Raw genomic sequence first — 12,403 nt, forward strand, 5'->3', positions numbered from 1 at the left:
GTCAATACTGGAAAATCAGGTGTATTTTATATATCAGCAGGAAACAACTGGAAAGTATGCAAGATAAAATAAAAAAAATAAGGAAACGTGTAAGATTTCAACACTGAAAAGTACAAAGAATGTTGTGAGAAATTAAAAAAAGACCCAAGTAAATGAAAAGAAATGAAGATGTTCGATATTGTCAGGATACCCTTTATCCCATAACTGAGTCAAATCCCAGCACACTTTTTTTTGAAGTGTCAAGCTGGGTATAAAATGTATATGGAAATCTAAAGGACCCAGAATGCTGAAAACAATATTAAAGGAGATAAAATGTGGGTATTTACACTACTTGATTTTAAGAGTGCCTATAAAACTACTGTAATTAAGACAGTTTGTATTGGTACAAAATGGACACATGAATTAAGGAAACAGAATACAGAATTTGATTCAGAAATACAGAGTTGAATAAAGACATTTATTTACACAGTCGAATTTTGACAAAAGCTATAAGACAGTTCAACAGGAAAAGACAATATTTTCAGCAAATAATGCTAAAATGGAGGGATGACCATATTGGGAAAAAATGACTTTCAAACTCTACCTGAAATCACACAGAAAAATTAAGTTGAGGAAGACTGTAGATCTAAATATAAAATTAAAAACCATAAGACACTTAGGAATAAATATAAGATCCATCTCCTTGATCTTTGTGTAGTCATACATGCTATATCATAATGAAGGCAACGATAGTAGAGTGTCTTACTTAGCTTAGACTGATACAACAAAACACCATAGACTGGGTGCCCAGGCAACAGAGATTCATGTGTCATAGCTCTGGAGGCTGGAGGTCCCAGATCAGGGTGCCAGCATGGTCAGGTTCTTGTGAGAACCTTCCTCCTGGTTTGTAGATGGGTCTTCTTATTGTGTTCTCACCACGGATAAGTGAGAGCTCTGTATGATGTCTCTTCCTCTTCTTATAAGAGAACTAACCTCATCAATGGGGGCTCCATGCTCATAATGTCATCTAACCCTAATTACTTTCTAAAGGCACTATTTCCAAATACCATGACATTGGAAATTAGGGCTTCAACATATCAGTTCCAGGGTAGGTGCACATTTATTTTTAACATGGAAAAAACTGATAACTTAGACCTGATCTGAATGAAAATTTTTTGCTTACAAAAGACACCATTAAAAAAGAATCATTACACTGAAATTATACTCAGTAATAGAAAGAAATGAACTACTGATACACATAGAAGCTTGGATAAATCTCCAAAGAAAGGCAGATGAAAGAAGTCAGACTCAAAAAATTATATACTGTGCATGTCTATGGCTTTCTTGATGAAAACAATAGTGACAGAGAACAGATCACTGGTTGCCAGAGTAAGGAACATAGGATTACAAAGGGATAGCAATGAGAGGGTTTTATGGGGCGACAGAACTATCCTGTGTCCTGAATGGAGTGGTGGTTACAGGAATCTGCCTATGTTTTAATTAATTAATTAATAATTAATTGATTAATTAAGAGAATGCAGGAGGGAGGAGCAGAAGGAGAGGGAGAGAGAGAGAATCTTAAGCAGGTTTGAAGCCCAGCATGGAACCTGACATGAGGCTCCATCTCATGACCCGAGCCAAAATCAAGTCAGATACTTAACCAACTGACCCACTCAGGCACCCCTTTATATCTTTTTTAATAGTCAGAACTATACAACTAACAGAAGTCAATTTTATTGCATGTAAATAAAAAGTAGAAAATATTTGGCAACTATTGAGTGGGAGAAAAGATTTTGCAATATATATGTCTATATAAAAGAACTGATGTTCAGACTATATGAGGAGCTTATATAACTCAAGAAAAAGAAGACACCTCAATAAAAATTGGGCAAAACATATGAACAAATACTTCACAAAGGAAGATATTGGCATGACCAATAAGTGTATGAGAAAGTGACCATTCCCAATACTTACCAGGGAAATGCAGAATAAAATCATATTTGGAGAGGTGTGCACACCCACTAGAGAAACTCATTAGAATGCTGAAAACTTAAAAGACCATCTAAATGCTGGTGAGGATGTGGAGGAAACAGACTGCAGAGCTCACGTGGGGGCTGATAAATATAAGTGGTACAACCGCTTTAGAAAGCAATTTGCTGATTTCTCGGAAAAAAAACATACACTCTGACACAGCAGGTCCACTGCCGGCCTTTCCCTTGAGGGGAATCATTATACACATCCTCAGAAGACTTGCACCAGAGCAGTCCTGGTGACTTCATTCGTCGTTGCCCCAAACTGGGAGCAACCCAAATGTCCATCAACATGCAATAGATAAAGAAACAGGCAAATTCATGCAACCCAATAAAATTCAGCCATGACAATGGATAAAATATCGATGCCTACCATAGAGAGTTAGAGACACGCTGAGTGGAATGAAAAAAGCCAGGAGCAGAGAGCACATTCCATAGGATCCCAGGTATTTGGAGTTAAACCGATATGGTGATAGATGTCAGGATAGTTTCGTTGCTTGAATGGGTGGGAAGGCAGGCATTGGCTGGCAAGAAGCATAAGGGAACTTTCTGAGCTGATGGACATGTTCTATATATCCCAATAGGGATGCAGATTACATATGGGCATGCATTTGCCAAAACTCATCCATCCAAACATATACTTATATACCTTTTGTAATATGCAAATTACGGATCCACTAAAATTAAAAACAAAAAAATACATACCTACTGGGACAATGGCCTTAGGGATATGGGGAGGTGGGCTGATACTAAAGTAACTATATGCATGGGGTCTTGTCTGGACTTGTCTGGACTTAGAATGCCAAGGGGTCTTGTCTGGACTCAGAATGCCAAGTGCCCAGCCATGAGTGCCGTCCAGCTGCTGCATAGCTCCCTTCACAAGCTTGATTTCACCCCTGCCCCAATGTCGCCCTTCTTCCCTACCGGCAGGATCATGTGGCATCAGTCCCTCAATGTGGTTGCTTCTTCTAAGGGCCTGGGAAGTTTGGGAATGGGGTCAGGAGGTGTGCAAGGGGGCAGGGGAGGGGGAGAGGGGAAGAGGTTCTCCACCTGCTCCCTTGGTTTGGTCTCTGGCTGCCCTGAAGATAAGCTCTAAGCCCAGGTAGCTGCCAGGAGCCCCAGGACCTGCCCAAAGGGGGTCTGTGGACGCTCTTGGGAATAATACTGCAGGTGCATGGGGAAAGAAGTGGCGCTTTCCTCCCTCTGCCTTCATATCACCCCATTTTTGTTTTGCCTTTTTTTTTTAAAGATTTTATTTATTTATTTGACAGACAGAGATCACAAGCAGGTGGAAAGGTAGGCAGAGAGAGAGGAAGAAGCAGGCTCACTGACGAGCAGAGAGCCCAATGAGGGGCTTGATCTGAGGACCCCGGGATCATGACCTGAGCTGAAGGCAGAGGCTTTAACCCACTGAGCCACCCAGGCACCCCCATTTTTGTTTTTTCAATATGATTTTCACCTTTAAACTCTGGAGGCTCAGAAAGGCATCCCTGTCTCAGGAGCTTACCATTCTGAGGTTTCCCTCACCTGCCTACCCCCACTCTGCTGGCTCAGAGCCTCTAATGGAGAGGTCTTCCTTAACCCTTCAGAAAAAAAAAAAAAAAAAAAAAAAAAAGGCAAAGGAATGCATTTTTTCCTTCCCCCTTCTCATTCTGCTCTACTGACCTTTTGCTTAGCTTTTTGCTAATGTCATTTTCACTCTTGGTTGGGCTTTCTCTACAGTAAGGAAGACTTCTTTATGAAGCTATGGTGATAAACTGGGGTCAGGCATTCTGTCACATGGAGGAAAGCACTTCATCAGCTCCTCCTTCAATATCAAATACCTCTAATCTAATCAGGAAAACAGCAAAACTCTGCAAAGTGCCCTTGTTAATACTGTCACTTACTACCTCACCAGATTTTGAAAAATGCAGTTTAATTAGCAAATAAAAAGGATTTAATCTTTCCCTATATTATTCACACAAGTAAAAATATATGCGTTGAATGAAGATTAAAAAAAAAATTGCATTAGGGCTCCTAACCAGGCAGGGGCCGGGGGAGGCAGGAGGGAATCACCCTGATCTTGGGAATGAAACAAAGTCTGGTCTTTCTTAAGGTTTCATCAGAACTGTACAGAGGAGCGCCTTTCTCCACAAATATTTCACACATACTTAATAGATGGAAGAACAAATTTTTAAGCCAAAAGGTGTTTTTTAACACAGAGGAATAGACTCTCTTCAGATTACAGATTTGAGTCACCTGTAATAGGGCACAGCAAAGCTGACACTGTGGATTTTAACAAAAACTGGAGAAGTCAAGAGACAGAGTTTTCCTCAATATTTTTTTTTTTTAAGGAATTAAAATTCCATTTAAAAAGGTGATTACAACAAGGAAAAAAATACGATTTTTTTTTTTTTTTGGTTTTTCCTTTTTAACTCTAGCCACTTCTACCTTTTCCATATTCATAAAATGTATATGGAGCTAATTTTGAATGTGCCCTTTATGACTATGTCACAGTCATAATATCACCATGTTCCAAAGGTGTAATTAAAGATTTACCTAGATTTATGAGGCTTTATCATTATCAATAGGGTTAAGGAATGCCGGGGAGGCACATTGTTGGAAGATTTTGCTCAGCAGTTTCTTGAGCAATGAGAGTACTGGTATTACTTCAGTGCTCAAAAAAATGACTGTTCGGCACTAATATATGGCCCTTTATTAGAAAGGGAACACCAAAGACACTTCAGTCAAAACACTTCAGTGGCCTGCCCACCTCTTCCTTTCGGGGGAAGGAGTCGGGGAGAAGGCGAAACATCTTGCTCATCGGAATGCATGAGATGGAAACATCAGCTCCCTCCAGCAGCAGGTAGCTGGCCTCTCAGATCCTCTTAATAAAGGCTGAGCCATATTAAGATGGACCAGTGCACCTGAAGACAATAGGTGCGCCTGACACTGCCCCTCCCCCAGAAAACCAGGGCCTGCCTGCCTCTCTGCCACTCCCCATTTATCCAGTGAGGCACAGTCTGAACTGCGCCTGGTTCTCATCCTGCTCTCTTTCCATGGCCTTCCTGGTCTACCGCCTGGCAATTCTGCAAAAAGCAGGTCACCGTTGCCGAGCTAACGGTGATGCTTTCTTGCTGTATCAAGCTAGCATTCCATTTTCTCATTCCCAGGGCAGTCTCTCCATTCAGAGCAAGGGCAAGCCATTTCTTATGCAACATATCTTTCACAAGGTAAATGAGCAGGTCTGGGCCGCATGGCATGGCACCCTGTCTTCGGGCTGGGGAAGGAAAAGGCACGTGTTGGAGGTGCTGTCATTCTGACAACACCTGCACTGTGGTGATGGCTAGTGTCTCCTGTCCTCTGTTGGCCTCTGCGGACACTGCTTTCTTCTTCCTCATTCCTACTTGTATGAGTCAGAGTTCAGCCATCCAAGGAAAGACAACTGATGGGATAAAAATAGGTGATGGTGGATAGAGAGATACACAGATGGATAAATAGATGGATAGATAGATAAGTAGATGGATAGGTAGATGTTAGATGGATAGATGGATAGATAAATAGATAGATGGATAGACAGATGATGGATGGATGGATAGATGGATGGATAGATAGATGGATGGATAGACAGATAGATAGATGGATAGATGGATGATAGATGGATAGATGGATGGATAGATGGATGATAGATGGTTAGATAACTAGATGGATAAATAGGTAGATGGATAGATGCATAGATAGATGGATAGATAGATGGGTAGATAGATAGATGGTTAGATGGATAGATAAAATAGATAGATAGATGGCTAGATGGATAAATAAATAGATAGGTAAATAGATAGATGGATAGGTAGATGGACAAATGGATGGATGGATGGATGGATGGATGGATAGATGGATGGATGATAGGCAGATGAAGACATACACATGCACGTATGCACACACACACACACAGTATACAGGCATGGATTTATTTTGAAGAATTGGCTCACATGATCACAGAGTCTAGTAGGTCCAAAATCTGTAAGGCCTGTGGACAGCCTGGAGACTCAGGGAGGAGCTGACTTTGGTGGTCAGCTGGCAAAGGAAGGTCAACTATTGGGATGAGGCTCATCTGCACTATGGAGGGAAATCTGCTTTACTCGGGCTCTACTGATTTAAATGTTAAACCCCTCCAAAAAGTAACCCTCACTGTAACATCCAGATGCATTTGACCAACTATGCAGACAAGATGGCCTTTCCAGATGGACACCTGTTATCAACCATCACACTTCCTGTTTTTGGAGCTGCTGAGTTTCGCCTCACTGGCTCTCCACAAATAGATCCTTACACATGCGTTATTTGTCTACGATATAACCTGACCTTCCACGGTGACATCCAACACATGGTGACCTCGCTGTCATTTGGGTTGCAACAACAGAGATAGTTCTGGCTGCCAAAGAAGGCAGTTCGAAGGGAAAATTGATGAATGCCTGGCATTGCAAGCCAAGGCTGGCTTTGCCTTTCCTTCAGAGGACCTCTGCTTGAAGCTGCTTCCTTTGGAAGGAGCTGGAATGAGGCTGTTGTGTAGGTGGAAGGGTTCAGGAGCAATCCTTCCTGGGCCCTTCCTAGAGTTTGGATTCCTTCTGCAGGCTGTGCGTTCTTGGGTGACCTCTTCTTCAGCAATGTTTCGTGCACATGTGTAAGACACTTTGTGCCTTTCCCCTTCCCAAGGCAGGCTTCAGTTGGATATGACCAAGAGGAGCTTGAAGAGTAATTTCTAGGTGTTTCAACTCTATTTATTTATTTATTTATTTATTTATTTATTTATTTATTGTTTTCTTTTGTCTTTGGGTGATTCAGTTCTGTCTGTGGTCTTGATTTTGCAGGTTATCTCATGTGCTCTCCACTGTAGCTGCAGATACAGTGCTGTTGCCAGAGTGATTATTTGAGAAGGCGTTGAACCCAACCCTTTCCAAAAACCTCTAGAAAAGGCTGTTCAGTCTGAGGTTCCTGTTCCAGCTCTGGGTAGAGTCTGATCCCATGCTGGGGATATGGCCAAGTCCACATCTCACACTCGATACATAACAAAGATTATCTTTATCAAGCCTGTGGCTGTTGAGACTGTTTCTTCCACACAACAGCAATGGTGGTTTGGGGTGGTAATGACAGATGCTGAATTCGTTTGCGATGCAGGTGACAAGAGAGACAGGAGTTTTTGTGGCTCTGGCCTCCAGCTCCTCCTGGCTTCTCACTGGAGTCTGGCATGTAGATGCCCCCTCAGCCTGGCACAGGACAGAAGGCTCCTTATCGACATTAATGATTCAGTTTGAGCATCTACTGGGAGGTGGCCAATGTTGCACTTAATGGCATTGACTGAAGAAATGGTAAGATAAATTAATAACCATAAAGAGGACAAAGTCCCTTCCTGGGTTTCCTGGAAGTTGCCTCTGGGGTTGGGGTTGCATCTCACCTCCTCATGTCCTTTTCCTTTTGCATTTCTGCTCTTGGTCAGGAGAGCACACTAACAAAACAGAAATTAAATCAGTGGGAGCCCGGGTGGTAATGTCCACACTTCCCCTTAGCATGGGGCCTCCTCCTTCATTCTAGCTCCCTGTGCCCAGGTGGCCCTCTGTTCTCACTCCCCAAGCTGCTCAAAGGGCTCTCTGTCCCATCTCACCCAGCCACAGATGCTAGCCCTTGTAGGAATATTCGAAAGCACTCTCAGACAGGGAGAAGACACTGCTCCCTGCCCCAGGGGTGCAGCTTCCCAGCTCTTAAAACACAGAATCCACCCATTACCACCCACCCCCCGCCACTTTGCTGTTGCCTATGTCAATCTGCTCCTTGCGTGGTCAGGAAAAGGCCTTGAAGCCACAAAATGCTGGGTGGCTCTTATTATCACTCTAAATTATGACACCTTCTTGTTCTTAAAAGTGGCCACTGCACATAGAAGATAAACCGGGACAAGATGAGGGAACGCAGCACAGTTCTGCTTGGTTCTTTAAAGACTGATAAGTGGCTTTAAATCTCTCCTATCCAGGGTAGTTAAAGCCTCAGTATCAAACTGGAGAGCCACATGTCTTGCCCTGTCATCTCTCACCCTAATGAGCTCTGGGAACAGACGACCCAGGATTCTCCACCAAGCGGCCCATCATATATGTTCTGCATATAGTGAAATTAGGGGGCGAGATGACAAGAAGGTGACACCGCTCAACTTATTTTTTAAATTGCTTACTTTTATCAGTCTACTGAGCAGGTTGTGGTCATATACACAGAATTACATGCCGGCCCCAATGGGAACCTCTGCACAGGGGAACGGTCAGATAAGACGACAGACCCGAGCAGGAGCAAAATGGCCTGACCACAGTTATCATCAGCATGACAGAAATTCTGTCAAGGCATCCAGCTCTCACTTTCAATATCACGCACGTGCAAGAGAAGGAACATCTGCGGCATGCCCAGCAATATGTTTTAGCAACGTTTTTCGAGACCAAAATTAACATTAACAGGAAGACAGGTTTGTGTTTCTCTGTATTTTCACTTATTAACACAACAATCTGAAGGTGATTAGCAATTCTGCGCTATGTTGGGCTGTGGGTTTCCGTGTGTGGCACTGAGGCATCACACAGACATCCTCTCTCTTAGCTCAGAGTTTGGGCTTGGGCAAATTTCAGGGAACCAAATAGCTTTGAGAAGCTTGGGTATTTTTCAGTCTGTGTTTAGGCATGAGGAAACATGTACTCAAGAAAATAGAAGTGCCACCCTGTCATGGTATTGGCCCTTCTCCAATATTTAACAAGTGCCTATGATGAGCAGGGTTCCATTAAGAAAGGGTGTGAGGCCCAGAGCTTACTCTGTATGACCTGTTGTCATGGAGCCCCTCTTTATTCATTCACTCACTGGTTTGTTCATTCACTCATTCATCCTCGTTGGCGTAGCAATTCCCGAGTGACAGTTACTTTCCTAGACAAGCCCTGAGTTAGAGTGGTAAGCAGACCTCAAGCTTACTGAACAGATCTCGAAGAGAAGTAGTAAGACAAGCATATTGACACATAACTCCACCCCAAGTCACTAGGACCAGGTGTTTTGCCAAACCATGTGTTTGTTGGGAGGCCCAGCAGAGCTGAGGATAATTCTGGCTGTTGATCCACAGGTGAATCTTTCAAGTCTCCAAGAATCTCTACTGTCTTATCTTATTGGGCTGGTGTGAAGATTAAAAGACCTTAATATAGAGAGCGGCCACGTAGGAGCCCAAAAACGATATCTGTCTTCACCATCAATGTCATCACCACCACCATCATATTGCCACCATCACCATCATTGTCATCACTGCCATCATCACACCATCACCATCATCACGACTATCACCATCACCAACATCATCATCACTACCATCATCACCATGACTACCATCACCATCATCACTAATATCACCAACATCATCACCATCATCACCATCACTACCATCACCATCACCACGATCATCACCATCACCATCATCACGATCATCACCATCACTACCATCACTGTCAACACCATCATCACCAACATCACCACCACCATTACCATCACCACCATAATTACCATCACTACCATTACCATCATCACCACCATCACCACCATCACTGTCATTACTACCATCATCACCACCATCACTGTCATTACTACCATCATCACCACCATCATCACCACCACCATCACCACCACAACTATCAATACCATCATCACCATCACCACCAACATCATGGTCACCATTGTCTTTATCACAAGCAGGATCCTCTGTTTGCTCCTCCAGATATAGTCCCCATCCTTCTCCACCATCCCCCGTATTCCAGGAAGCTGACCATATGTAGTTCATCCACAGAATCTCTTGTCCTCTGACATCCAGCTGGGAGTGGCCAGTGGAGAACCCTAGAAGAGAAGAAGGTCAGAGAGAGGGAAGTCAGAGCCTTTACTGCACTGGCATTTTCCCTCTGTGCCACAGATCAACAGTGGCTGCATTCTTCTACCAAGGCCACAGCTCCTGTCAGTTGGCCCTTTCCTAAGACTGCAGTCCCAGGGGTCTCAAAAGGGTTCCTTCCTCAGCCTTTCAGGCACTGAAACAGTAACTGTGATGGTTGTCCATTGGTGCTATCCCTTGGGTGCTTTATAATCCTTGGTGTTTTTGCTCAGTCCCTCCCATGCCATTGTAAGGAGTCTTGTCATTAAACTCTTGTATCATCCTGTGGTGTGCCCTGATTTCCCGCCAGGACTCTGACTATCCAAACATAACATGGCCATTACCATCAGTGTTATTATCAGGGTCTGCCCAAGAAGGGACTCTTTCTGTGTTGCCAACCACTGCTTACTGATTCCAAGACAAGGTGCGCATTTCTTTTTTTCTTTTCTTTTTTTTTTAAGATTTTATTTATTTATTTGGGAGAGAGAGAGAGATCACAAGTAAGCAGAGAGTCAGGCAGAGAGAGAGGGGTGGGGGAAGCAGGGTCCCTGCTGAGCAGAGAGCCCAATGCGGGGCTCGATCCCAGGACCCTGGGATCATGACCTGAGCTGAAGGCAGAGGCTTAACCCACTGAGCCACCCAGGCACCCCAAGGTGCACATTTCTTTAGCAAACTTCTGATTATTAACACTGAAAGCTCCAGTATCTGATGGTTGGATCTTCCGGGACTCTGCTCAAGCCTTGTCTCCTACAGGAGCCCTCACTGGCCTCTCCTTCTCCCAGCTTCATCCTCCAGAGTCCGGAGACAACTGTCTGATAGCACCTCTTGCCTGGGAGCACGATTTCCTTCTGTACCCCTGCCCTGGAGCTCCTGTAGAGAAGGGCAGGGACTGTCACTTTCCTCACCCCAGCATTTCAGATAGAATGTTCTCCAAGTGCCCTCCATGGTATGCAGGCAGGAAGGAGGGATGGATGAAGACAAGTACTACCGTCGCTACTGTTCGTGCCAGGACCAGATGATGCTGACAGCTGTCCCTGCAAACTGATGCTACCATCCGGTGCTTGCATGCAGGAGGGATTAGGAAACATTTGTCCAATTAAACAAAAAGAAGTACCACACATACCACTGATGAGAGGCTACTATCTGCTACACCTTGAGCTAAGTGCTCTTTCCCTGAATGCTCAGAATAACCATGCTCTGGGGAGACTGAGGTAGGAACAAGCTGGAAGCCCAGGTCTATTTGAGTGTCTCAACTCCCACTCACCGAGGCCCTGTCTACGGTATGGGGGAACCTGGAGGTCAGCAACAGAGCCTCTATACTTCTGCTGAATCATCGTCATGGATGTCAGGTATGTGTGTCAGCTCTGTCCCCAAGCCCACTCTCGCTCAGTGCATCAAATGGGGTCCATCTGACCTTTTAGTCACTGTGAGCATCGATGGGAAAATTCCTGCCCCGACATCCCAAGTTAATATCTAACAGCTCTGGTGGGCCGGAAAAAAAAAAAAAAAATCTCCCCTCCCCCAGGTCCTTATGCTTCCTAATGTCTGGAACTTTCAGGGTATAGGCAAAGAGTGACTGTTCCCTTAAATGGCAAGAACTGTGATTAAGTTAGGGACCTTAAAAGAAGGAGCTTAGCTTAGGTTATCTGGGTGGTCCCTGCATGCGAGCACGAACAGTCCTAGATGAGAGAGGCAGAGGGAGCTTAGATCCAGTTAAACCACAGGGCTAGGGGGAATGGAGTATGACAGCCCTCAGAAGCTGACAAGAGAGGCCGCTAAATCCCTCCATGTTTCTATCATGATCCACCTGCTTGGGTGCAGGGTCTAGAGAAGAGGCACAGCCTGGGGCATGGGCCTTGCCCTTTGCAAGCTGCTGGGATGCAGCTGGGAAGGAGTCTCTGTCCCTGTGCTCCCATGTGGGATGAGGGCCTGGTCTCTTGAGCTTTCCTTGATATCATGTTATTCACCCATAAGAGGCTGAAATGTGGGGTAATAGATTTTCTTGCTGGCCACATCACTTAAACCAGATGGAAAATCTGGGTGGTACAGAGCAAGCTGATCTCCCTGGTGCTGGAATACCTATGGGCCAGCAGCCCTGACTTCAGGGGTCCATGTGGGAAGAGAGGCTCCTCCCTCCTGTGCAGGCTTCCCTGGGAGACAAGCTACGGCGTGCAGAGTGAGGAGGCTGGGGGAGCTGGGGACCCTTCCGCTGTGCCCCTCTCCCATGGCCCCTAGCCTTCACTAGATATCCGCATCAGGGAGTAGCCCAGGGACACACAGTCCAGGCCCTCTGTCCCACTTTGGGAGAGCATAGCAGGAGGAAAATGGAGTTCGGGGACATTATAGTGGGATCACCTTTAATCCTGATTTATACAAAACAGTCACTTGCACACGTCGGATTGGACCTGGGATGAGGGGCAAAGCCTTCCTGTGAGAAGTGCATGGTGACTTTGCTGCTGTCCCCGCAGGACCTGATGGTTAGACATCAGGTGGG

Source organism: Mustela nigripes, chromosome 17 (assembly GCF_022355385.1).
Source record: "Mustela nigripes isolate SB6536 chromosome 17, MUSNIG.SB6536, whole genome shotgun sequence".
Taxonomy (NCBI): Eukaryota; Metazoa; Chordata; class Mammalia; order Carnivora; family Mustelidae; genus Mustela; species Mustela nigripes.